This window comes from Pelobates fuscus, chromosome 4 (assembly GCF_036172605.1).
Source record: "Pelobates fuscus isolate aPelFus1 chromosome 4, aPelFus1.pri, whole genome shotgun sequence".
Classification (NCBI taxonomy): domain Eukaryota; kingdom Metazoa; phylum Chordata; class Amphibia; order Anura; family Pelobatidae; genus Pelobates; species Pelobates fuscus.
In genome coordinates, this window is record NC_086320.1 from 308,096,084 (window position 1) to 308,122,682 (window position 26,599).

At 39.8% G+C, this 26,599-nt stretch overlaps 1 long non-coding RNA gene across 1 annotated transcript in view; it reads left to right on the forward strand.

Annotated features, from left to right (window-relative positions):
* LOC134608057 (uncharacterized) overlaps positions 1-26,599 on the forward strand; it is a 131,986-nt gene that overhangs the window by 45,953 nt on the left and 59,434 nt on the right. The window contains exon 2 of the long non-coding RNA XR_010090712.1: positions 16,464-16,673. This is a non-coding gene — a long non-coding RNA (uncharacterized LOC134608057). The remainder of the gene's footprint in view (positions 1-16,463; positions 16,674-26,599) is intronic.

Consider the following 26,599-nt stretch of genomic DNA (forward strand, 5'->3'; position numbering starts at 1 on the left):
GAATTCAAAGTGCGTTCAGAGTAAATTTCAGATTTTAGGGCAAAGATGCATATCTGATTTAGAGAATTTTTCCAGTTCGGCTCATTTTGCCTTGAATTTGAATTTGAATTCTTCCCACTTGCCCAGTGCCACCACTCATATCTGGTGTCACAATAGCGTGCATTTAAAAACCAAAAACTTTTTTCACTGTTATAGATTGAATAGCAGTTAGTTGTCTGCAAGCGTCTGTGTGTCAGGCCAACAGCGTGTACTCTGCCAGTGCACAGTTTCACTGTAATAGATTAAATAGCAGTTAGTTGTCTGCAAGCGTCTGTGTGTCAGGCTCACAGTGGATACTGTGCCCACTTGCCCAGTGCCACCACTCCTATCTGGTGTCACAATAGCTTGCATTTAAAAAACAAAATTTTTTTTTTCACTGTAATAGATTAATTAGCAGTTAGTTGTCTGCAAGCATCTGTGTGTCAGGCCAACAGCGTGTACTCTGCCAGTGTGCACAGTGCCACTCATATCTGGTGGCACAATAGCGTGCATTTAAAAACCCACAAACTTTTTTTCCACTGTAATAGATTGAATAGCAGTTAATTGTCTGCAAGCGTCTGTGTGTCAGGCTCACAGTGGATACTGTGCCCACTTGCCCAGTGCCACCACTCATATCTGGTGTCACAATAGCGTGCATTTAAAAACAAAAAACTTTTTTCACTGTTATAGATTGAATAGCAGTTACTTGTCTTCAAGCGGGTGTGTCAGGCCAACAGCATGTACCCTGCCAACCTCTGCCAGTGCACATTGCCACTCATATCTGGTGTCACAATAGCGTGCATTTAAAACCAAAAAACTTTTTTCACTGTTATAGATTGAATAGCAGTTACTTGTCTTCAAGCGGGTGTGTCAGGCCTACAGTGTGTACTCTGCCAACCTCTGCCAGTGCACATTGCCACTAATATCTGGTGTCACAATAGCGTGCATTTAAAACCAAAAAACTTTTTTCACTGTTATAGATTGAATAGCAGTTAGTTGTCTTCAAGCGGGTGTGTCAGGCCTACAGCGTGTACTCTGCCAACCTCTGCCACTGCACAGTGCCACTCATATCTGGTCTCACAGTAGCTTGCACGCATAGTACCACTAATCCAAAAAAAAATGACAGGCAGAGGCAGGCCACCCCGCAGGGGCCATCGTGGTCGTGGTGCTGTGATTCCCTTTTGCCCTAGAATAATGCCCAGTTTTCAGAGGCCACGTACCCTGAACTTGAAAGGTTCTGAGGACATAGTTGACTGGCTAACACAGGACATCCAATCTTCTACAGCTTCCGCTCGGAAACCTTGACGCACCATCCTCCTCCAGCTTAGCTTCGGGCACCTCTCAAGATACCACTCACCTGCCTGCCGCCACCACCAACACTAGCACCACAGCCACTTCACTTGGTATGTCAGAGGAGTTATTTACACATCCGTTTGAAGAAATGAGTGATGCGCAACCATTATTGCCAGAGGATGTAGATAACAGGGATATGTCTCAGGCAGGCAGCATTACACACATGGACGTATGATGATGATGATGTTGTACCCGCTGCTGCTTCCTTTGCTGAGTTGTCAGATACAAGTGAAGCGGTTGATGATGACAATGCGTCCATGGATGTCACGTGGGTACCTGCTCGGCAAGAAGAAGAACAGGGCGAAAGTTCAGATGGGGAGACAGAGAGGAGGAGACAAGTTGGAAGCAGGGGGAGGTCGTCGCAAGGAGCTAGTGGCACAGTCAGACAGCATGCATCGGCACAGCCCGACAGCACGCCAATCAACGCATGCTGTGTCCACCACCAGAATGCCGTCATTGCAGAGCTCAGCAGTGTGGCATTTTTTGTGTGTGTCTGCATCTGACAACAACAATGCCATTTGCAACCTGTGCCAAAAGAAACTGAGTTGTGGGAAGTCCAACACCCACCTAGGTACAACTGCTTTGCGTAGGCACATGATCGCACATCACAAACGCCTATGGGATCAACTCATGAGAACAAGCAGCACACAAACTCAAAGCCGCCATCCTCCTCCTGGTCCAGCATCTTCAGCCACGTCAACCAGTGCTGTCCTCCTTGCCCCCTCTCAACCATCCGCCACTCCGTCTCTCGCCTTGAGCAGTTCCCGCTCATCTGCCCACAGTCAGGTGTCTGTCAAGGACATGTTTGAGCATAAGAAGCCAATGTCAGAAAGTCACAACTTTGCCCAGCGTCCGACAGCTGGCTTGTCTGAACTATTAGCCCGCCAGCTTTTACCATACAAGCTGGTGGAGTCTGAGGCGTTCAAAAAATTTGGAAGGTACCCGGACGAAATTTCTTTGCACAAAAGGCAATCCCCAACCTGTACTCGATTGTGCAAGTAATGGCATGTCTGGCACACAGTGTTGGGGCAAGGGTCCATCTGACCACTGATACCTGGTCTGCAAAGCATGGCCAGGGCAGGTATATCACCTACACTGCGCATTGGGTAAACCTGCTGACGGCTGCCAAGCATGGAATGCGTGGCTCTGCAGAGGAGTTGGTGACACCGCCACGACTTGCAGGCAGTCCCGCTGCCACCTCCTCTACTCCTCCTACTCCATCCTCTTCCATAACCTCCTCGGCTGAGTCCTCTTCTGCTGCTGCGTCTTGCTCCACATCAACGGCACCCCCCCAGCTCCCCAGGTACTATTCTACATCCCGGATACGGCAGTGTCACGCCGTCTTGGGTTTGACTTGCTTGAAAGCAGAGAGTCACACCGGACAAGCACTCCTGTCCACCCTGAACGCACAGGTGGAAAAGTGGCTGACTCCGCAGCAACTGGATATCGGCAAAGTGGTTTGTGACAACGGAACAAATTTGTTGGCGGCATTGAAGTTGGGCAAGTTGACACATGTGCCGTGCATGGCACATGTGTGTAATCTGATCATACAATGCTTTGTGCATAAGTACACAGGCTTACAGGACGTCCTGAAGCAGGCCAGGAAGGTGTGTGGCCATTTCAGGCATTCCTACATGGCCATGGCGCACTTTGCAGATATCCAGCGGCAAAACAACATGCCAGTGAGGCGCTTGATTTGCGACAGCCCGACACATTGGAATTCAACACTCCTAATGTTTGACCACCTGCTCCAACAAGAAAAAGTTGTTAATGAATATTTGTATGACCGGGGTGCTAGGACAGCCTCTGGGGAGCTGGGAATTTTTTTGCCACATTACTGGACGCTCATGCGCAATGCCTGTAGGCTCATGCATCCTTTTGAGGAGGTGAAAAACCTAGTCAGTCGCACCGAAGGCACCATCAGCGACATCATACCATTTGTTTTCTTCCTGGAGCATGCCCTGCGAAGAGTGCTGGATCAGGCCGTAGATGAGCGTGAAGAGGAAGAGGAAGAGTTGTGGTCACCATCACCACCAGAAACAGCCTTATCAGCATCGCTTGCTGGACCTGCGGCAACGCTGGAAGAGGATTGTGAGGAAGAGGAGTCAGAGGAGGAATGTGGCTTTGAGGAGGAGGAGGAAGACCAACCACAACAGGCATCCCAGGGTGCTCGTTGTCACCTATCTGGTACCCGTGGTGTTGTATGTGGCTTGGGGGAAGAACATACCTTCATTGAGATCACTGAGGAGGAGGAACGGGAAATGAGTAGCTCAGCATCCAACCTTGTGCAAATGGGGTCTTTCATGCTGTCGTGCCTGCCCTCGTATAAAAAGGCTGAAGGAGAACGACCTGTACTGGGTGTCCACACTACTAGACCCCCGGTATAAGCAGAAAGTGGCTGAAATGTTACCAAATTACAACAAGTCGGAAAGGATGCTGCATTTGCAAAATAAATTAAAAAAGTATGCTTTACACAGCGTATAAGGGTGATGTCACAGCACAACGGGAATCTAACAGGGGAAGAGGTGAAAGTAATCCTCCTCCTCCCACGACCACGCCGGCAAGGACAGGACGCTTTAAAGATGTGTTGTTGATGGAGGACATGCGGAGCTTTTTAAGTCCTACGCATCGCCACAGCCCTTCGGGATCCACCCTCAGAGAACGACTCGACCGACAGGTAGCAGACTACCTCGCCTTAACTACAGATATCGACACTCTGAGGAGCGATGAACCCCTTGACTACTGGGTGTGCAGGCTTGACCTGTGGCCTGAGCTATCCCAATTTGCGATAGAACTTCTGGCCTGCCCCGCTTCAAGTGTCCTGTCAGAAAGGACCTTCAGTGCAGCAGGAGGTATTGACACTGAGAAGAGAAGTCGCCTAGGTCAAAAAAGTCTAGATTACCTCACCTTTATTAAGATGAATGAGGGATGGATCCCGAAGTGACTGACAGTGGGCGATACATTCGACTAAAAAAGGCCTGATGAGATGAGCTGCCTTGGGCTAAAAATGGTGACCCTATGTAGGAGGAACAGTCCCTATTCTGCTCTGTGTCTGTGTGTATCAGGGTCCCTGAGGACAGGTGTCAATCCATATCTGCCAAGTGACCCTATGTAGGGGGAGCAGTCCCTATTCTGCTCTGTGTCAGTGTGTATCAGGGTCTCTGAGGACAGGTGTCAATCCATATCTGCCAAGTGACCCTATGTAGGAGGAACAGTCCCTATTCTGCTCTGTGTCAGTGTGTATCAGGGTGCCTGAGGACAGGTGTCCATCTATATCTGCCAAGTGACCCTATGTAGGGGGAACAGTTCCTATTCTGCTCCGTGTCAGTGTGTTTCAGGGTCTCTGAGGACAGGTGTCAATCCATATCTGCCAAGTGACCCTATGTAGGAGGAACAGTCCCTATTCTGCTCTGTGTCAGTGTGTTTCAGGGTCTCTGAGGACAGGTGTCAATCCATATCTGCCAAGTGACCCTATGTAGGAGGAACAGTCCCTATTCTGCTCTGTGTCAGTGTGTATCAGGGTCCCTGAGGACAGGTGTCAATCCATATCTGCCAAGTGACCCTATGTAGGGGGAACAGTCCCTATTCTGCTCTGTGTCAGTGTGTATCAGGGATCCTTAGGATAGGTTTCAATCCATATCTGCCAAGTGACCCTATGTAGGAGGAACAGTCCCTATTCTGCTCTGTGTCAGTGTGTATCAGGGTCCCTGAGGACAGTTGTCAATCCATATCTGCCAAGTGACCCTATGTAGGGGGAACAGTCCCTATTCTGCTCTGTGTCAGTGTGTATCAGGGTCCCTGAGGACAGGTGTCAATCCATATCTGCTAAGTGACCCTATGTAGGGGGAACAGTCCCTATTCTGCTCTGTGTCAGTGTGTATCAGGGTCTCTGAGGACAGGTGTCAATCCATATGTCATGGTGTCAATATGTCATATGTCAGGTGTCAATCCATATCCATTGTGATTTAGGAATGTTAGGTGATTTATGCCTTTATGGATTAAAACCAGACTCTGCATCAACTATGTAATTTTCCATGGGAGTTTTGCCATGGATCCCCCTCTGGCATGTTAGTCCCCTTGAAACAACTTTCCCATCACTATTGTGGCGAGAAAGAGTCCCTGTGGGTTTTAAAATTCGCCTGCCCATTGAAGTCAATGGCGGTTCGCCCGGTTCGCCGATTCGCAAACGTTTGAGGAAGTTCGCGTTCGCCGTTCGCGAACCAAAAATTTTATGTTCGCGACATCACTATTTGAGAACAGATAAATATTGCATCAGTGACAAATAGAAAATATCTGCTTCTCTATCATCACCGACAAAATTGACCCTAATATCTGGATCAATCTGTCTTTTTTCTATGTCAATCTATATATATATGTGAGTTATAAAAACATGTGATATTTAAAGGACCACTGTAGGCACCCAGAACACTTCAGCATAATGAAGTGGTCTGGGTGCCTGGTCCAGCTAGGGTTAACCCTTTTTTTATAAACATAGCAGTTTCAGAGAAACTGCTATGTTTACAATGAAGGTTAATCCAGCCTCTAAAGCCTCTAGTGGCAGTCTCATTGACAGCTGCTAGAGGCGCTTGCGTGCTTCTCACTGTGAAAATCACAGTGAGAAGACACCAGCGTCCATAGGAAAGCATTTACAATGCGACTGGCTGAATGCGCTCGCGGCTCCAGCCGATGACGTCGCTAGGAAGAAGGAGAGGAGGAGGAAAGCTCCCCGCCCGGCGCTGGAGAAAGGTAAGATTTTAACCCCTTCCTCTCTCCAGAGCCCGGCGGGAGGGGGACCCTGAGGGTGGGGGGACCCTCAGGGCACTATAGTGCCAGGAAAACGAGTATGTTTTCCTGGCACTATAGTGGTCCTTTAAAAAGGTATGTGCATGTAAATATTAATTTTATTTGTTCTAATCATTCAAATATGAGTTTGAGGCAGGATGGGTGCAGATCAGAGCATCCCATCACCAGAAACATATAAAAATGTACTGAAATGCACCTGTTGGTATTAGTTGAAATGTAAACACAGCCGCCAGTGATTGTATGTTAAGGAATGCACGCTATTTGTCTTTTCATTCAGTCTAAGGTAACATGAAAAGCTCACGAATGTCAACGGGTAATCTCTAAAAACAAAACAGATTTGCTGGGTGTTGGCCAGTTTTGCAGAATGTCACACACACTCGTGCTTTGATAAATTAAATAGAAAATATTATACTGTATATTAAAGTGACATGAATCTTTCACTTCTAACTTTATTAACAGAATGTAAAGCTAAATGTTTTGTTAAAAACCTGAGGGTTGTATAATGTGGTTATTATTTAAACATTCTGCCATGTGAGAGCTGCTCTGACTTCTGTACGGTTGAGCGGAGGTTTATGGGATAAAAGCCTCATAGACCAGAAATAGCAATTCCTGATTGGTCAGAGGGACTGTCTGCTGCAACATATTGCCTATGGGAGTGCAGTAGCCAGACATACTTCAAATGTGCGTGTACATTTCAATTTATTTGGTTTTAATCTTTTATAGCATAAGGGTTAATTTTTCAACATACTTTGTGCCTTAATAAAGTGGCAATGTGCGTATGATACAAGCAAACACTAAACTTATCCTGGCTACAGCATGTTTGAGTTAAATCAGATTTTTGTTATTATTGTAATTATAATATTCCTTTAAGAGATACATTTGAAGAAAAGAAAAACTATATAGAGGGTTATATTCTTTATAAAAAATGTTTTCATTTAATGATTCCCATGATGGGATGGTCTGTCATGCTGCTATCTGTGGACCTGCCAGTTGACACATCAGATTCAAGAAATGGGGTGATCAAAAATATCTCGAGAAAATAAACCCAAATTATTACACAGTAATAAAATTTTCCCAATTATATCGTATTTCCATCCTATTTGTTGCTGAGACGTAAAGGGATGCTATAGTGCTAGGAATACAAACCATATATATCTAACACTACAGCTCCCTCTTCCACCCCCCTCCCTCGCGTTCCCTCAGCCAACAAAGGGTTAAAAACCCTTTATTTACTAACCCGATTTCAGCACCGATGTTCCTCGATTCTGAAGCGGCGCTCCGCCTCCTCCAACGTCATTTGATAGTGAAGGGGGAAAGACTAATGTGCATGGGCGGCATAAGGCCCTCCCCAAAGGAAAGTATTGAATCAATGCTTTCCTATTGGGATTTTACTTACACTAGATGTCGTCATGCGGAGTGTAAGGTCATCTAGCATCAGTTATACGACCTAAAGTCGCCAAGCATTGCAGCATTAACACAGCCTCTAGTGGCTGTCTTAATGCTGCAATATAAACATTGCGGTTTCTCTGAAACCACAATGTTTTACATTGCAGGACAAAGTGTGACAGGGACATTGTACGCAGACAACTTCAGTAAGCTGAAGTGGTCTGAGTGCCTATAGTGTCCTTATTCGATTTTTGTTTATTTTATTATACTTGCTACTATCTTTGTCACCTCTTCTCTGGACCTCTTCTCTATTATTGCTATTACCTTTGTCAACCAATAAAATAAAAAAGTGGTTCTGCAAAGTGTGATTGCACTTAAAAGAAACACTCCAAGCACCATAACAACAATAGCATACTGAAGTAGTTATGGTGCAAGGAGTGTCTTGGTGCCCTTACCCCCATGTAAGCAGTCAAGCAACGAGCTGGCACACACAGAGTTTTTCTATTACACAGACATGCAAGAAAACATAACCCCTAGTACTACTGATTAATGTGAGGGGCACCGCACATTTTCATGAACTACATTTTGCGCATGTTTTGAGTGGTGATTACCTGAATGCCACAATCACTCAATCCACCTTGTTTGTTTCGAAGGTGAAAATCAAATTAGGTGAAAACAGGCGAGGTGATCCTTCATTGCTTGCATACAGTAAAGTCGTTTTTTATAGCTTACTGATCATGTCAGTAGAAGGCGAGATAGATATTGGAATAAATGCCTTTTTATTTTTCGTTCTGCCAATGTTGTGGGAAAATAGTACACTGCTACACTTATCATGCAAACAGAAGGTTATTATAGTGAAGGAGTGTGGGAATTTTCCACTTCTTGCCATTAAGTTAGGAAGAAACTGTGTTTACATCACTAATCTACTGTTTCTGGAAAAGTATATTTTACATACTGTGGAACATGACACCTGGCAAAATGCTTACAGGAAATATTCAGAGTCTCTACAGTCATATTGCTACATTTTTAATTGCTGAACATGGGGATTAATTACATTTCATTATATGTTTGAAACATAACTTGCCAATGTCATCACAATGGTAATTATTTTACTAGCTAAATTTATTTCAACAGTTATATTGACAAACAAGTGTAACATGTTAAAACATAAAAGCTGCAAATATGGCTGACTTAAATTAACACAGTAGCGCTAAGAATACATATCAGTATTCTTAACACTACAGTCCTAGTGCCTCTTAAAGGGAAACTATAGTACTAGCAAAACAATGTTGTTTTCCTAGCACTTTAGCTCTCTATAGGGCCCCTTTCTCACACTCGCCCTCCTACCACTCCCCCCCCCCACACCCGCCCACATTGTGCTAAAGATGTTAAAACCCCTTCACCTTCTCTCTGCCGACGTCAATCGCAGTTAGACTTCCTTCATAATAAAGCATAATGCTTTCCTATAGGGTTTTGGGTGATGTTGGATATCCTGATGTTGAGCGCCTATAGTGTTCCTTTAAAATTTTGTCCCGTCCCCCCCCCCCCCCCATCTGCGCAAAAAAATAAAAAAACACAATTAACAAATTACTCACCCTTTCTCCAGCGTTGAGTCTCCATTGGCACTGCTGTGACCTCCACCTCGGGTTGTGTCATCCTGCAGTACAATATGTCCTATCACGGCAGTAAAAGGTGAAATTACATAGTTACATATTTACACAGGCTGATTAGGCTGATGTGTCCATCAAGTTCAGCCTTCCTCACATCTGTTTTTTGTTGTTGATCCAAAAAACCCAGTTTGAAGCACTTCTAATTTTTCATCATACTTGGAAAAAAAATCCTTCCTGACCCCAGAATGGCAGTCAGATTTATCCTTGGATCAAGAAGCTTTTATCCTACAATTGAAAAATTATATCATTGAACATTCTGTTTTTTCAAGTATGCATCTAGTTGCTGATCAAACATCTGTACAGCCTCTGATAAAACCACTTCTTCAGGCAGAGAATTCCACATTGTTCTTACAGTAAAACAAAACAAAAAAACTTTCCTTTGCCTTAGACTAAATCTCCTTTTTTCCAGTCTAAACGCATGACCTCGTGTCCTATGTATAGTCCTGTTTGTGAATAGATTTCCAGACAATAGTTTGTATTGGCCCCGGATATATTTTATAATGTTATAATTTCCCCTCTGAGGTGCCGTTTTTCTAAAAAAAAATTAAATTTGTTAACCTTTCTTCATAGCTAAAATGTTCCATTCCTTTTATTAATTTTGTAGCCCGCCTCTGCACTCTTTCTAGTGCCATAATATCCTTCTTTAGTACAGGTACCCAAAATTGTACAGCATATTCAAGATGTGGTCTTACCAGTGATTTATAAAGAGGCAACATTATATTCTCATCTAAAGAAATAATGCCCTTTTTTATACATGGCATATACTGGTCTTAGCCTCTACTGATTGACATTGTGCATTGCTGCCTAGTTTGCTGTCTATAACAGTTCCCAAATCCTTCTTGTGTGTTGTTATCCCTAACTCACCATTATTTAGAATATACATTGCTTGTGCATTCTTTACCCCAGAGTGCATAACTTTGAATTTTGTTTTGCCTTTCCTGCATTGATATACAACAGGGGTGCCCAAAAGGTAGGTCCCCAAATGGTGTAGAACTACAACTCCCTTGATGCTTTGCATGCCTCTAGAATGCTTTGGAATGACAAAGCATCATGGAAGCTGTAGTTCTACAACATTTGGGGATCTACCTTTTGGGCACCCTGATATACAAGCTACGGCTGCCGCAATGTAGCAAGGATAAGCCAGTAAAGGCATTATTTACTAATATGTATGTATTACAAAACAATACACAAATAGGCTGTATTGCAATATTTTATTTAAAAAAAAAACAAAAAACATAGTGACAGTTTTCCCTTAAAGGGAAGATATCGCCAGTTACTTGGTCCCCTGCTCTCCTTACAGAGGTTGGTGTTACACTTTGCACCCCTCCTCTGTTCTTTGCTGATTTGCCCTGTTTGGGGACAGTTCCCAAAGCAGGTGAAAACCTCATCCATGACACCAGCATGCTGGCTTTGTTGTTAGTGTGCTGGCGTCTGGAAGGAGTGACGTGATGTCACTACATTCCATACTCCCTAGGCAGCGCTAGGAAAGAGAGCAGAGGGACCTTCTGTGCGAGGTCTCTTCTACTCTCCCTGACTCTCAATTCCTCGTCATTAGGGGGGGGGGAATCTCCCATCTGAAAAAACTGCTAGCACAAAGTATAGATAGAATCTCAAGTTATTTTAAAGAACTAAAGTAGTTTTGCCCGTGACAGGTTCCCTTTAATGCGAGAATATAGATAATAATGAAGGTTTCACAAACCTCTCACCAGTATATTGTTTTGATAGTAGGGTTGTTTCGGTGACTTGGCCATTAAAGTAAAAACTTTATTTTGTTAAAGGAACACTATAGTGTTAGGAATACAAAGCAGTGTTTGTATTGCCAAAACTAGAGGAACCCTCTGTCCAACCCCATCCATGTGCCCCCCACTCAGTGATGTAAAGGGTTAAAAAAAATGTTGTCACATACCTGATTTCAGTTCCGTTGCCCGGACGCCTTCTTCACCAATGTCAGCCGATGGGGGCCTATAGTGCATGTACAGGGAGCACCGCACGCACATTAGGGCTTCAATGCTTTCTTATACGGTTTTTCCTAACAGACTAGATGTCCTCATGCAAAGTGTGAGGACGTCCAGCATCATTTCACAGAAATTAGACAAGCTTTCCTATGGACGTCAACTTCTTCTCACTGTGATTTTCACACTGAGAATCGCGGAAGCGGCCTCTAGCGGCTGTCAGGTAGACAGCCACTAGAGGCTGGATTAACCCTTAATGTAAACATAGCAGTTTCTATGAAACTGCTATGTTTACAGCTGCAGGGTTAAACTAGAGGGACCTGGCACCCAGACCACTTCATTGAGCTGAAGTGGTCTGGGTGACTATAGTGGTCCTTTAAAGGAGCTGGGACACTGCACCCAGACCACTTCACTGAGATGAATATTTTAACATAATATTTTTTTACTTTTATATTTAATCTCATTCTCCACTTTTGGAGGCATCAGAGAAAAGTTCTCAATTAGCACATCATAAGGTATTCTTGCTCTGCATAAAATGACATTCTTATGCTTAAATGAGACCACTTCAGGAGTGCTTGTGCACATACAAGCCCTTTGCTCTGTATGGGCAGAAACACTTTGAGTTTCTTTCATACTGCACAAGCACATCTAATCGGGTATCCTTTTAAGTGGTATACCAGGATAACTTCTGAGTGGAGTCATAGAGGCCCAAAATCAGGACAGACCTGCCAAGTATGGTTTGTTGGTATAAAAGCAGCTGCTTACCTTGTTATTGGAATGCACTATTCCAATTGGCTGTACTAAATGTGTTATTATGACAACCTACATTTTGTTTGAATTTGGCTGGAATTTTGGCAATCTGCATTCCCAAAAATACTAGCAGATTCCAAATAACATTAAGTAGCGTATGTTGCAATTTTTGTATTTATTTAGTTATTTACACTACTACACAAATATTTCAATATAATGTTTGCATTCTGCTGGAATTTTGGCAATCTGTATTCCCAAAAATACTATCAGATTCCAAATTACAATAAGTAGGGTATGTGTCAATTTTGTATTTTTTTACGCTTCTACACATATATTGCAATATAATGAATAGAATCTCTATTAATTCATACCACTACCCAGGGCTGCCATCAGGTACACGTAGCACACCTGTAAGGGGTCTGGGCCACTCGGGGACCAGATATATATAGCAAATCTCTCTCAATAGATAGAGAAATCTCTGTCTGCTCTGCATCCCTTAAACACATACTGCATGCACTATACAAATAAACACTGCATTCAATACACACACTACATCCACTATACACACACTGTATCCACTATACACACACTACACTCACTATACACACATTGCCTCCATTATATATACACACACACTATACTCCTTACACTCACAGTATCTACTTTACAAACACACATACTTTATCCGCTATACACACATTGCCTGCACTATATACACACACTATATCCACTACAAACACAAACTCTATCCACTACACACATATTGCATCCACTCTACACACACTCAATCCACTATACACACCTTTCCTTCCTCACACACATACATACACTACACCCCTACATACACTGTATTCATACCAAACTTTCCCTAAACACACTCATTAAATCCCCTACAAATACACACCAAATAACATTACCGTAGCTCTAAGTGCCTGTGAGGTGGTGGTGAAATGGATGAAAGGCTCTTTAGATGGACTCTGGGCCAGTCCTGTGGGCAGACTCAGGGAGTGTAAGGGGCCCCAAAATTCCTGATGACAGGCCTACCTAACAACCACAATATTTCTGAAAGGAAATAATAGATATATAAATAAATACAAGATTCTAATTTCTATGATTTTATCCACCCCTCCCCCTTAATTTGTATGTGTCCTATTCCATATTTTAAAAATTATGTAAAATATATATTTTAAAAAAATACAAATAAGTTACTAGTAAAGGGGTTAATTAGGTATTGCTTAGTTTATGTAATTCAAGCTTCACTCCAAATACCATTAAAACCTATTTTGTCATTGAATGATCCATTTGCCACATGTGAGATTTTTCATTCTGTAATACAGGTTTCTTGTGTAGATTACAGATAAGAAATCTTTCTACATGTATGTTCAAAGTAAAAAATATTGGAGATAGCATGTGGATCATTTATAAAATTATGTGAAATAGAAGGCTAGGACTAACGGTGGGGTAAATTACAATCCAGCATCCGTAAGTGTTTGAAAAGTTTTCTGACCTTCGTCTGGAATCTTGAGGAAGCTTCTAAAGTGATCACACATCCAGAACACACCATTTTACTGGCGGTAATGCTGCAGAAGTCACAAAATGTTGTTGTCTTAAAACTTTGACTATCGTAACTAATGATTTACTCGTGAATCTCACTGTCAAGCTCAATAGGCCAATATTGTGATGTTAAAAGAGAAAAAAAGCAACAAACCAATGTCATTCTTGATAGGTGTGTAATTAACTTACTATACTTGTTTAGTAAGTTACTATGCAGTTAGATATAGGGCTCAATTTAAAATTCTGGTGCTTGCTTACAAGTCTCTACATAATGCTGCTCCAACCTACCTATCCTCCCTAATACACAAGTATGTCCCGTCGAAGCCCCTACGCTCTGCCAAAGACCTACGTATATCCTCTGTCCGTACTCCCACCTCTAATGCTCGCCTCTAACATTTCTCCAGGGCTGCACCTCTTCTGTGGAACACCCCTCCCTTCTCCGTTAGACTTTCACCCAGTCTTCACTCATTCAAAAAATCATTGAAAACTGACTTCTTCAAGAAAACATATTAATTAAACTGTTAGCAGGTTTTTATCCCTCACCCTCCATGATTCCTCTCCTGCAACTGTCAAAATTACCTACTAAGCCCTCAGTCAATACTTTTCCAACAACCTACTTCGTACCCCTACGTTTACCCTTTGTGTCACTATACCCCACTCCCTCTAGAATGTAAGTTCATTCAGCAGAGCCCACCATCTCTCTGTTCCTGTACTTGGACAGTTTTGGTTGGCAATCCCGCTGTCCTGCCAAGCTCTACCACTGCCCGATTTGCCATTTGGGAGGTATGTACATATACATTATACATATGTCATTATAAGCACGCAGAAATAATGATGCATACACACTCCACCAAAAACAAGGGAAGGGGGCTGCACACAGGAGGGGTAAGGGGATTGCACAGAGGGCAGGGGGAGGGGTTGCAGTGCTGCACACTGGGGGGAAATGGCTGCACACGAGGGAAGGGGGTTGCAAAGAAGGGGGTGAGGGATTTTCACACACAGGAGGTGAAGGGGGGGCATACACACAGACACACATACATATAGAGACATACATACAGACAGACACACACATACATAAAGACACACACACACACATGCAAAATGTTTAAGTCACCCTCCTATTACCTACTTTTTAGGTGCAGGAGGGTGACTTCCCTGGGGTTCAGTGGCTCGGGCTGGTGTTCCCCTTTGGTTTAAAGCTTTGTAATTTTTGCTAGTATCCTGGGTTCAAGTTCTATTATGGGCAAATACATTTTTTTTTTTTTTTTAGATATTATGATTTTTACTAAACCAGATAACAATACATATTCATTGAATATCTTATGTTATATGAATCAACAAATAAGAATCTAAACGTATTCACTCTTCTTGCATGTTCACTCCATAGAGACTCAACAAGTGAAATTGATGTAGTTTATGTTTCAGTAATGGCATTTACTAATTATAGTAAGATAAAATGGCAAAAGAAGCATTTAAGTGCAATGGCCAACCATTTTTAGAAGTTTGACAACAAAAATGGGACTGTCTCGGCACCCAAATCCTGAACCCCTCCTCTTGCCAAGATAATAAGTAATTTCACTTTTTCATTGTCAGTACCATTTTTAAAATTTGTATCACTAGTGGTGTGCAATGACTTAAAGGGGACAAGTAACCCCAGCATCAAGACAGTTGGCTGTCCAGCCCAACAGCCATTCGTAGATGTCCACACCCAGAGAGCTGCTGGTGCACTTCCCTATGGATTAAAATACCCTTGAGTTGTATACTGCCTTTAAAAGTTGAAAAATACTTCTGGGAAAAACCAGGGGAAAAAATCTTTGATGCTGGGGCAGGTTCAGAAAGCAAAACTCTCCTTCTGGATTTAGAACTGTTGGCAAACAGCGCATACCTCCCAGCGTTCCCAAGGTTAGTGGGACAGTTCTGAATTCGGAGTGCTGTCTACTGACTTTGCTCTCCTGTGTCCGATATCTGGGGAAACCAGGATCTAAGTCTTAATAAATTACAGCACATCGTTAGACATGCACATGCTGTGCAAAGTGCACTAAGGCCATTAAGGGTATCACAGCCCTCCCAGCATAGTCTGCCCTGAATGGGGCCGGCCAGTGTGGTGTGCATTCATGAAATCCCTTTTGCTGTTTTCTTACACTTGCAGGATACATTTTGTTGATTTATTTAATGTATATTCCATTCATGTTGTAGATGACTTTGTGACTTTGAAGAGTACTCTTGAAGAGTGGTATATTGGGTTAAATATCTTGCTATTTTTTTTTATTGCTTGCGGCCACCCAAGAATAGTGGGAGTTTGAGCACAGGGCTTAATTTTGTGTGTGTTTTTTATATTAATGATATTATACTCGAAGAATGGTTACTGAGCTTGTTTTCTAATAGACAAATAAGTCCCTAGTGCCATATACATAATCTTGATACTTAGTAAAAGGTCTCTAAGGACCACGGCTCTAGAATCAGCTGTGGTGATGGTATACGGAGTGTAGTTTAAAGTGTATAGCCACAAGAGGGCAGCATGTGGAGTGCAGTAAAGAAAGGCTCTTATATGAAAATTTTTTTTTTAATTTAGCTGCACTTGCGCTGCATTAGACAATAATTACAGGGTATTTGAACCCATATTCAAGAGCTTCAATATTGCACTGTGCATGCGCAAGCCTGCTAGGCTGTCTGTCATCCAGAAGCACAGATTGCACTCTCTAGACACTGACTTCAGCTATGCCTCCATTTGCCCCATTCTTGATCCAGCACTGCCGCATACTTGCCAACATTGTCAGGTATGTAGCTGTCTATTTTGTAAAGTTTCATATGTTGGCATTTTATAAAAAATCAAGCATAACTACATTGTATAACTACTGCACTTACTGTACCTCCTTTCATTTTTAATATAACCTGCATAGTGTTAAATTGACCTGTTAGCATGTTATAAACTATGTATGTACACACATTTTTATACATTCTTTTTTTTTTTCTATAGGGATACTCCAGGCTTCATTACCAATACAGCTTATTGAAGCAATAGTTCCAGGAGGCCATGGATTCTATTCCACCCATTTCTTTCAAATTATAAAATGAATTATTCCTTTGCACCCAGAATTTGGCATCTCAACTGGAAAAAGATACAGTCAATTGCGATTTGATTCAGCCGAACAGTTATACCAGTTCTCTCCATCTATCAGTACAGTTTGTGAGTATATATAATCAATAATTATTTAGTTAATTAACCGAATTGTGATCATCCAAACTAAGCAAGCCAAGGTCTAAATGAAGTCAAAATTGCTCAAAAATGAATCCTCTTGATATGAATTAGCCACACTTAGTGGCTAAATGTTCCTTATTAGTTTAAAAAAACAGATGAACATCTCAAGAATTCCTTCCCAATTTCCTCCCCATTCCCATTTTCTTTGTTTTCCTTCCCCTCAGTGGCTGAACAATTATTATTAAAACATAAGGAATATACAATTCTCAAGTCTGCACCAAAATAGATATAATTAGATTGAATTCAAACACAATGGCCTCAATTTAATGCTATTGGATATGCTTTAACGTTATGAAATATATTTCTTGTGTTTTTTGAAAACCTATTGAATGTTTCAGAACATTTAGCTTTTTACATCTGGAAAAGCACCTGTTTTGTCTTGAAAACCCCCAGCCCTGTTCAAATTTGTGTAATTTGTATGGAATGCTGACTTTTTATTACTGAATTTTTTAGCAGGTACCTGATTTCTCTGAAATTAGTTAGCACATTCAGGCCTATTTTTTAGAAGGTTCATAAAATGAGATTTCACTAAGTACCCGAGTTGCAATTGTGGGTCAGATTTAAATTTGTATAATCAGGGGCATAGTTCCAGCTTAGTGAATAGACCCCAGTATTTATAATGATCTGTTCAGCAATCTTACAGATAGATGCTTTTGTTTGGCATATCTTACTAATTTCTGCGGTTCCATACCCATTTTTAAAGCTCTTTGTTCATTATAACATGGATTTTTTTTGCTGCATACTTATGGATGAATTTGTAATCTGTAGGTAAAATCTTCATTCATGCCTATTTGGCGTGACCTACTCAGTAGTAGAATGAGATCTTAGTTTGGACTGTTAAATTTTATGTTGCATTAAATATCTCAGATTTCACCCCAAACTGCTCTTGACATATTATAAACACAATATTTCATGCCATCATCTGTATCCAGTAGAGAAACTCTGATGCGCTCCACTTGCACTATTACAACCACTTAACAAAGGTGGTGTGTGTATGTTTATATATATATATATATATATATATATATATATATATATATATATATATATATATATAATTGCAAAAGTTCCAGCGAACTCACTCATCCATTAAACAGCAACTTCAAAGCTTACAGGTTTTATTCGTTTTTTTTAAATCTTTTAAAAACATCTAATCTAGGCAAAAATAATGGGAATTTAGTTACAGTATATGATCATACTTTGCATAAGCCTGTCACAAAGTCAATGTACCCCATCTTCGGCAGGTCCTACTCATTCAGCCTAATATCTGCTCTTATGAGATTAACCCACTTACGTAGGGGAAAAAATCTCCATCTGGGGCTCTCTGCAGTACAAGGCTAAATGGGGCACCTGGGATGGACTATAACATCATCAGTCATCGTTGGGTGTGCATGGACAGTTACTGCTATTGAAGCAGGCTGAGTGATCTGATTTCCTCGAACAGACTGTGTATGTGAGAGAGTGATTGTCACAAGCAACTTGTCTTATACATACCTACATCCCATGAGAGTGAAATTAATAAAAGTTTTTCTTTAAGGTGTCTTGTGAGTTCCAAGTGACACGCTAGGCACCAAAGTCACTTAATCTAATTTATAGCATAGGCATCATCCAATGGTTAACCATTTTTAAAATGACACTAAACGAGGGTCCCTTAACTTCTGTGGATCTGCCTCTGACTAGACGTATGACTTAGGCAGAGAGTAAGCCCACATTAACCATACCAATTCATACCAGCAATCGGGGGTAGCGATAGGCTGTAACTGTATACCACAAATTATTATATGAGTAATAAAATTGCTTAGTAAAATATTAAAATAATGTAATGCAATAGGATGAAACAAAACACAGTTTAGCTTATAATACTAATTATTAGAGCATTAGCATAACTAGTTTAGCAAAATAAAATAAATACCACAAATAATAACACATTTACCCTGATTTTCTATGTACGTCATTTGTCATCTGTGTCTAGTTGCTACAGGTCATATGCTAGGTATCTATATGTGACACTTAAAAAAAACCAAAAAAAAAAACAATGATACAGATTTTTCATTGAATTATACCAATATAAATAAACTCAGAGAAAATACATCAACAGAAAGATACTCATAAACAAATTGTATGCAAGAGAAATGTACAGGGATTCTCATTGCGCCATAAGTTAGTGTATTTCAACCAGTGTTCCGCGAACAGTTAACTCTTGAAATATTGAATAAGGAATTTGGCCAGCATAAGACAGGGTTGCAATTACTTACAAACGTTTTATCTCACGCCATCTATGAACTCAACAGGTGTAGGTGGATACAGATCAGGGGTTTTCCTGTGTTTACACAACTTCTCTACAGAATGTACAGAAACAATACAATGTGAGTGTAAAAATACAATAAAATATGAAATAGATTATGGAATAGATCTGTGATAAAATACCAGTGTGAAAATAGCAAAATGCTATAAGAAAAACAGCCTGGTGTATCTGATTTTCAGAAAAATATGCTTATTGGCTGTCAGTTTTACATTCTGTAACGTACTAAATGTACGAGACACTTCAACCATCACGACATTGGATACATTGAGTAGATTATGACATTTGCAACCAGCCTTTTTTGTACCAAAGTACTCTTTAATGAGCGAAAATGTTACATAAATGCCCATATATTTTCCAGGTTTTTCCTTTTTTTTTTTTTAGCATTTACTTAAAGCTTTATTAGATAGAAAAAGATAATTCTATCTAAAATGACTTATAGAGTTTCATTAACTGTCATTTTGGACTTCTAATTTTAATGCTGAACTTTATTAAAGTGAAACTCCTGGCACCATAACTACTTCATCGGAATGGAGCTGTATTGATATGAGAATATCCCAAACGCCGGTTTACCTCAAATGTTAATGAATGTTTATCCCCTATGTTTTCAGTCCCATGACCATTAGCTTAGCCCCGAAACTTCCGTTCTAAGTCCTTTTTTTCTTTATACTACTAGTGAGTAAATAGCATTTTTGACATAGCAGTTGCAATGCCTATTCAAACTGTGTTGGTCTCTAGTGAATTAACGTGATAATTAAATTTAAATAAATCTAAAATGAAAGTAATTGTGGAAAACCTGTAGATGTTAAAACATTTTAAATTATACCATCTGAGCAGCCGATAAGATAAATGATGGGCTAATTCACTAAACAGTGAATTGTAATGAATTGAGAATCGATTTGCAAACTTTAAGGTACAATACACATGAAAAACATGTGCAATACAGCTATTTTAGTGTAACGTTGGCAAGCTAGCTATCACTTCACTACAAATCACCATATAGTGAACAGTGTCAATGCTGAATAGAGATACATTTTAATGACCCCCTTGAGGTACTGAATTGAAATACAAACTACCAAAGCATAAGCATAGAAAAAGAAATCCATTAAAAATCAGAGATGTCTCCCTTGGCTAGCGGTTTCCCAAGCTCCTTGCTCTGAAGAAACCACTCTGATTATTTGTAGCCTTATTCAGTAAAGTGAGAATTCACAGTGCATTTCAAGACAAGGTAAAAATAGCCAAACTGGAAACATCTTCTAAGTCAGGTATGCTTCCAGTTTGGCTACTTTGGCTTTAGATTCAAACAGACTGTGAATTCAGTTAGATTGTTTACTTCAGTAAGTAACCCTGTATTGTTTAAACAGAAAGTGAATTTCACCCAGAAGCAATTTCAAAACCTGCCTGCCCAAAACAACAAAGAATGCATAAGTGCCAAAAAATAAATTTAAAAAATTGCAAAGTAGCAACATAATGAATGTAATGAATGACTCAATTTGTCAGTGTCACATGTAGGGATTTGACACAAATTGATTTCTAAGTAAAATGTAGCTATTGGATTTGTACTATTTTTTTTAAATTCCAAATGGGTTTTATTTTATAATTTACTTTGTATGCTTAGCTATCCTGGCACAGCTAGAGCATTATAATTATTTATTTATATATTAGTATAGCCCTCATTGTGCTGTGTGGTGGGGGCACATGTACACATGTTCACTTTTGAAGAAATGCATGAGTTTAGATTATTTTCCATCAGATGCCCACACGTGCCCACTGTGGGGCATTCACAACACCCCTGACATGGAAGTTCTGTTGAAGGAGGTGTGTTTTATATACTTACTTCTGCTGTATTGCCATTAAAAATACACTATTGACCCCTGAAGCACTTCAGCTTCCTGATATGTGTGAAGAGTATGTCCACTTTTATCATTTTCAAAAAATTACAGATTTCAATAAAAATTGGCGATCTTATAAATTAACTTTGTTACACCCCCACCCCACCTGACAATCAGACAACCGGTCCTGTTACTTCCTTGTTTGGTTAGCTTAGTGGAGCAAAACATGAGAGGCAGCAATTTCTCAGTGCACCTGCCTTACAAAGACTCCTTGTGGAGCTGCATTGGGAAGTCTGTGATTTGACAGCCTCAGAAAGTGTGGGCGGGGCTAGAAGGGGAGGGCTTGCAAAGGCATCAGACAAGAGATCTGTAGCTTTTGCACGCTGTTTTGGATAGATCCCTTTATTGAAAAAAAAAAAACCAGTTATTCTTATTTATTTATTTATTTATGTATGCTTTTTTTATTTGGGCAGTTGAGTGTCCCTTCACTAGCATTTACTGTGAAGTGGGAATGAGAAACTGTAACTCGAAGAAAAGTGACATCTCCACTTTAATTGTTAGACCTACAACGATTTACTGAACAATAGAAAGGATATTGCACCTTACAATGACAATGGTTTCACCAAACCTTTAGGGTCAAGCAGTACCATTATTTGTTACATGCTGACTCGATGGCCTGCCCCAGACTGCCTGTATTTGGATGGCTTTTAATTTGTTGGCTCCGTATTCCAGCTTATTTGATGAGAAACTGTGACTAAAATATTACAGCATTTACTGAGGTTTAAATTAACATAATACTAAGTTGTCATATTAAGAACTTTGAATTTATTTACTTCCTGAAGTCTGCAATCTACAGACATTGGCGAATGAGGTATAAAGTTGTTTTTCCGATGAGAAAATTTTGGAAATTAATTTTGGCATCATAAAAGTGTGAAACGCTGCTCTGAGAGTTGCTTACTATTAAAGCAATGTGTTTTCCTTTTTTCCTTTTGGTAATGAAACATTTTGCTATATGCTTTAAAGTTTATTGAATACTCAAAACATATATCTATTTTTTATGTTTACAACTCCTCCTGTTACTGTGCATATACAGATTATGCAGTGTAGAAATAAATATAACCCACAGGGTTATGTGCTAAATTGAGACTTCAAAATGAATTCAAAGTGAATTTTCATTTATAGTTAAAAACAGCTTGCAGAAATTGCAGTTCTGTTGTCTGCACCTTTTGCAAGGCCTCCCCTTCTAACTCCGCCCAGACTTTCTGTGGCTGTCCAATCACAGACTTCCCAATGCAGCACAATGAGACGTTTTTGTTTAGAAGTTGTTTAAAATTAAGAAATGTCCAAGTTTTAATAATTATATCTAACTTTACTTGCATCTTTAAACGTAAATCATTTGCCAACGCAACGCAACTCACTTTTTAGAGAACAAACATTTAACCGTTACTCTTTTAGATGTTTAAAAGCCTATATTTATATTGATTGTCGCTATTCATTCATAGCACCTTTCTCCTCAAAAATACCAACATCTAGTGCTTTTAGTAGAGTAAAAGACTCAAATGTATCATTATATCTTGGTAATGCCAAAAAAAGAATGAATAGGGGTGTGCGTCAAGATAAAACTTCCAGCCAGGGGACTGTGACAGCCTGCAGCTGAAAGCAATTACAAAGACCTTTAAAATCTGAACTTGCCAGATATTAGCAAAGGCATCACATATGCAAGATAGGCCTTAATAGCCTTGAATTTAGAATCAGAATTGGCAAAGTAAAATGTTGATTTTCTTTACCACTCCTTAAACGAACCTGCTCTGCGGCTTAAAGCATTGCTTTTAATGCTTTAATAGTATTTTCTATGAAGACGGAAATCCCAGATCATAGGAAAATGCTAGTCATGCATTTTTTTTTTTTCACTCCAGGGTGTGTTCTTTTTCAAAAACGGATTCTTTTTATAAAGTTATTGCAAAGGTTATATTCAATGTGCGTGTTGAAACATAGCTGGTATTATCAAGAGATTTTATTAGTTTGGACATTTTGGGCAGATGGTATCTAACAGTATCTGTGTAAGCGACATGGTGTATTATTTATGTTAAAGGGGAGTCAGGTTTTTAGCCAAAATTTCATATCAAGGTCAAAGAAATTTGCAATTGTCCACATACTTAAAGGGACACCATAACCACAATACTGTAGTAATTATGCTTTATGTCTGTGGGCAATATTCCCCATGTGTTGTCTAATCATTTGATTCACTGGCACCCATATCCACCTGTGTTCAGTAGTAAAGGAAATTGTTGTAACTTTTGGAAGAATGAATCTAGTTTACTGTATTTACCAAATGGACTAGTTTATGGTCTTTACCAGTGTTTTTTTTTTTTTGCATATACATATGTATATAACCAGGAGGCTCCAGGCCTAACAGCTGATTATTGGGTCATAGGGGATGGTGCATTTAAATCTGGGCACAGAAAGTGTTCAACTTTACTCGTTGTTTTTTTTTTTTTTTTCTTTACTCCAGAGTTAGAATTTTCATAATACATTAAAGAATTGAGGTTAGCTCTATCCTTAACCTGGCGCGTGACCACGCCAGGCACCATGGCAGCAGGGGGGGGAGGGGCTTGAATAGCTCACCAACTAGTTTGTGCATGCAGGGGCTGATGGTGAAGGGCAGAGTTTGAAAAGCCAGCAAAAAGCCAGAAAAGCCACAAGTATGGGAGGTGGGGGTTGGAGCTAAATATGCTGTGTGTCATTTATCTATACACTCTGTACTCCTTTAACCTCTTAAGGACAGGTCGTTGGGGACCAGGCTCTAAGCGCCGGCGGACAACATAGCACGTCCACGCCGGCCTCCCCACTTACCTGTTTTGTAAATAACCTCAGAGGTAATATAAATAATAATCCTAGTTAGTTACTTGCTTGTTTTCCATTTATAAAAGTCCCAAAAACCATCCATGTCACCCAATCCCATGTGCTGACATTTTTCTACAGAGCATGTCTGTAGACGTTATACCGTCAGGAAATATAAATGTTTTGGACCATCTCTATACAAAGGAACCCAAGACCCCATGTTTGACTGCAAATATTGGGTGAACTGCAAATGCAAATGTCCTGCTTAAAAGAGGTGTATCAGAACCAAATCTCTTGCAAGCACTTCCCACCATTCCCACGCGAATGACATCCCAGGGAGTCCCCCTGCTGCCAATCCGGCCCTCCTGGTCCATGTGATTGCGAGGACCTCACGATCACATGGACAGAATAGCCATCCATAGCAGTGACAGCAGGGGGAGTGCCTAGAATGACAGGTAGTCTCCCTGCTGCCTGTAGAAAAGTTTATTAAAGTTTTAAAACAGTGTAAAATAAAATAATATGTACATATATATATATATATATATATATGTAAACCAGGTATATACATACACACACGCACTAAGTGTATTTTAATATTAATATATATAATTATATATATTTAGATAGATATATATATATATATATATATATATATATATATTAATATCAAAATACACGTATAATTATATTAATTATATATATATATATATATATATATATATATATATATATATATATATATATATAAACTTCAAATGTCCCGCACTCAATGTACCGGTCTTGTACTTGCCTCTGTGCTGCCTCAGCCTTCAATATATACCAATGGAAACAGTGCACTCGAGAGGTCTTCATATGAAAAAATATAATACATTTATTGTGCCAAAATTCAAAGACATTCAAGTCGGACTTTTTTTTTTAATTCTACATATATATTTATGTAATATTTTTACATAATTAAGTCATTTTATTCATTACATATTTGCGGGACCTGCCTTATAACCCAGGTTGAAAGTCCAGAGAATTTAATTTGCTAGCACTATATTTAACCCTGTAACTATCCAAGACACCATAAAACCTGTACATGGGGGGTACTGTTTTACTCAAGAGACTTCGCTGAACACAAATGTTAGTGTTTCAAAACAGTAACGTGTATTACAACGATGATATCATCAGTTAAAGTAAAGTTTTTTGCATTTTTCACACACAAACAGCACTTACACTGACGATATAATTCTTGTGATACATTTTATGTTTTTGAAACACTAATATTTGTATTCAGTGAAGTCTACTGAGTATAACAGTACCTCCCATGTACAGGTTTTATGGAGTTTTCAAAAGTTACAGAGTCAAATATAAGGCTTGTGTTTCAGTTTTTTCACATTGAAATTCGCCAGATTGGTTATGTTGCCTTTGAGACCGTATGGTAGCTCAGGAATGAGAATTACCCCCATAATGGCATACCATTTGCAAAAGTAGACAACCCAAGGTATTGCAAATGGGGTATGTCCAGTCTTTTTTAGTAGCCACTTAGTCACAAACACTGGCCAAAATTGGTGTTCAAATTAGTTTTTTGCATTTTTCACACACAAACAAATATTAACGCTAACTTTGGCCAGTGTTTGTGACTAAGTGGCTACTAAAATAGACTGGACATAACCCATTTGCGATTACCTTGGGTTGTCTACTATTGCAAATGGTATGCCATCATGGGGGTAACTCTCATTCCTGGGCTACCATACATTCTCAAAGGCAACGTAAACAATCTGACGAATTTCAAGGTGAAAAAACTGAAACATGTAACATGCTATATTTGACCCTGTAAGTTCCCAAAACACCATAAAACCTGTACATAGGGGGTACTGTTTTACACGTGAGACATCGCTGAATACAAATATGTGTTTTATTGCAGTAAAAGCTAACAGTATTATGACATTCACAGTTAAAATGTCATGTAGAACTAAAAAAATAACATTTCTTATTTTCTCCCAATTTTTTATATTTTATTCATATAAAATAATGTTTCATAGCTAAATATTTTATGTTAAATGAAAGCCCTATTTCTCCTGAATAAACTTATATATAATAAGAGTGGATGCAAATATATATATATACATTTTTTTTTAAAAAAATGATAAAAACTACAACAAACTATGACTCATTTAAAAAAGTTCAACATGAAGAAATATAGACAGTGTTTTATTGTTGTAATGTTTAATGCCATGTTTCTTTTCTGCTTTAACCTCATTGAAAGGTCATTAGTCATAAAGCACTAATATCACATAACTGATTAACATTTCAAATCGCCGTAGAGGGATAAGTTGTTTCATAAAACAGATGTATTTTGGTTTGTGTTTTCTGCTTTTAAATGACAGACAGACATAAACAAAGTAGAAAGATTGTTGCTATCACTTGTCTTTTTGTAGTTGTTGCTATTTACTTTTGTGCTGTTTACTCAAAAGATTGTATCTCTTGCAATTTTTTCTCAATAAAAAAAATATAAGAAAAACAAGATATTAGCAATACAATCAATTACAAAAGCACAATATATTGGTGGCTGGTGACGTTTTAAGATGGTGGAATGGTAGACTCCACCCACATAATTTGATTTCACCCCCTCCCCCTGGAATCCCCACCTCCTAAAATATTGGACTCATTAGAAATATTAAATTAGCTGTCAAAATGTAACCCCTTCCCGACCAAGGACATATCAGGTACGTCCGACAAACAACGGTCCTTAAGGAACGTGGACGTACCTGATACGTCTGTGGCTAATTAGAGCACTGAAAGCGATCATGATCACTTCCAGCCACTCTAGTGGTATTGCAGCAATGCCTCAATGTCAAGGCATCGTGCAGTAACCCCCCCTGGCTCCCGGACTC